This window comes from Triturus cristatus, chromosome 7, assembly GCF_964204655.1.
Source record: "Triturus cristatus chromosome 7, aTriCri1.1, whole genome shotgun sequence".
Taxonomy (NCBI): domain Eukaryota; kingdom Metazoa; phylum Chordata; class Amphibia; order Caudata; family Salamandridae; genus Triturus; species Triturus cristatus.
The window spans coordinates 1,846,976,441-1,846,978,940 of NC_140590.1; positions in this window are offsets into that span (position 1 = coordinate 1,846,976,441).

Sequence of the window (2,500 nt, forward strand, 5' to 3'; positions counted from 1 at the left end):
CCCCAGGGGCCCTGCTGGAACTCCTGAACCCAGACGAGCGACGGGAGGCTCCCCGGACACAATGGAACCCTGTCCTGGGCCTTTGGCAGTGCTGCAGGCCGGGGAGGGTGCCCGGGGCTGGAGACCCCGAACCGGGGCCCGGCCGGGCCCCTGGACCCAGCCGGGGCCCCCAGGTCCACAGGCGCAGGGGAAGCCTCCCCGGGCCCTCCGGACCCTGTCCCGGGCACCCTGACACGTGGCAGGACCCAGGACGGAGCCCGGGGTGGGGAGGCCGCCCTCCCCGGGACCCCCAGGGGCCCGGCTGGAACTCCTGAACCCAGACAAGAGAGGGGAGGCTCCCCGGACACAACAGAACCCCGTCCCGGGCCTTTGTCAGTGCCGCAGGCCAGGGGACGGGTTCCCGGGGACGGAGACCCGACCCGGGGCCCGGCTGGGCCCCTGGACCCAGCCGGGGCCCCCAGGCCCGCAGGCGCTGAGGAAGCCTTCCCGGGCCCTCCAGACCCCGTCCCGGGCACCCTGCCACACAGCAGGACCCAGGACGGAGCCTGGGGCGGGGAGGCCGCCCTCCCTGGGGCCCCCAGGGGCCCGGACGGAATTCCTGAACCCATACGAGCGAGGGAGGCTCCCCGGACACAACTGAACCCCGTCCCGGGCCTTTGGGAGTGCCGCAGGCTGGGGGACGGGGCCCGGGGCCGGAGACACCAACCCGGGGCCCAGCCAGGCCCCTGGACCCAGCCGGGACCCCCAGGCCCGCAGGCGCAGGGGAAGCCTTCCCGGGCCCTCCGGACCCTGCCCCGGGCACCCTGCCACGCGGCAGGACCCAGGACGGAGCCCGGGGCGGGGAGGCCGCCCTCCCCGGGGCCCTCAGGGGCCCGGCCAGAGCTCCTGAACCCAGCCCAGCGAGGGGAGGCGCCCCGGCCACAACGGAACCCTCTTCCGGGCCTTTGGATGTGTCGCAGGCCGGGGGATGGGGCCCGGGGCCGGAGCCCCTGACCCGGGGCCCGGCCAGGCCCCTGGACCCAGACGGGGCTCCCAGGACCACAGGCGCAGGGGAAGCCTCCCCGGACCCTCCGGACCCCTTGTCCCGGGCACCCTGCCACGCGGCAGCCCCGGGACAGAACCAGGGCAGCATCCGGGCCCGTCCAGCTGCCGGCTGAGAACCGATAAGGGTCCCAGAGTACCCTGTCCCTAGTAATCCGGAGGAAGGCTACCCCCCCTTTCTTGAAACCCGCGCGCTCCGTGTGACGGAGGGGACCCTAGGGGCGATCGCGCCCGGCCTCCTGGAGCCCTGGTTGGGATACGGGAGGCGAATGGACCCTCATCGGGACTTCCAGGCCACCCAAGCCATCTGGCCCCCCTTATAGGAAAGCATTGCGCGCGACCAGATGGCCGAGGGGAAAGGAGCGACCAGATGGCCGGCAACTGAAAGGACTCCCATCTGCCCGCCCAGAGCCGAGCCATAGCGGTAGGGCTCCCGCCTGATCCAAGGGCTCGGTGGGCTCTGCTTCCCGGGGGGGTCGGGGACAGCGGCTGGGCCTCAGGCACGGGGGAGGACCGACGGAGCTCTCGGGCCCGGGCACCCCGGGGGGAGGACTTGCCGGGACCCGTGGAGCCCATCCCTGGGCACTTTGCCACACTGCGGGCCAGAGGTGGGAAGCCCCGGACGCCTGGGAGGATGTTGCCCGGGCGTAGCCCATCTGTTCCGCGGCAAAGAACCACCAGCCCCGGAGGGGTCTTCCGGCACACCCTGCCCCTACTAATCCGGAGGAAGGCTACCCCCCTTTCTTGTAACCCGTGCGCTCCGAGTGACGGAGGGGACACTAGGCGCGGACGTGCCCGGCCTCCTGGAGCCCTGGCTGGGATCCGCGAGGCGAATGGACCCTCATCGGGACTTCCAGGACGGCCCGTCCAGCTGGTCGCCCCATTGGAAAGCATTGCACGCGACCAGATGGCCGAGGGGAGAGGTGCAACCAGATGGCCGGGACTGAAAGGACTCCCATCAGTCCAACCCCGAGCCTTCGCGCTAGGGTTCCCGCCTGCCCACGCAGGGCTCCGTGGCTGCAGGGCTGCGGGGCTGCAGGGCTCCAGGGCTGCAGGGCTCTGGGGCTGCAGGGCTCCGGGCCTGCAGGGCTCCAGGGCTCCAGGCTGCAGGGCTCCAGGGCTGCAGGGCTCCAGGGCTGCAGGGCTCGGGGGACCCATGGAGCCCGTCCCGGGCACTTTGCCTCGCCGCGGGCTGGAGGAGGGAGCACCGGACGCCCTGGGGAAGTGTTGTCCGGGCTTGGCCCATCTGGTCCCCGCCTGAGAACCGCCATCCCCAGGAGGGGTGTCCCGGCATACCCTGCCCCTAGTATTCCGGAGGAAGGCTACCCCCCTTTCTGGTAAACCATGCGCACCGAGTGACGGAGGGGACCCTAGGCCCGGACGCATCCGACCTCCTGGAGCCCTGCCTGGGATCGGGGAGGCGAATGAGCCCCCATCGGGACTTCCAGGGCAGTCCGGC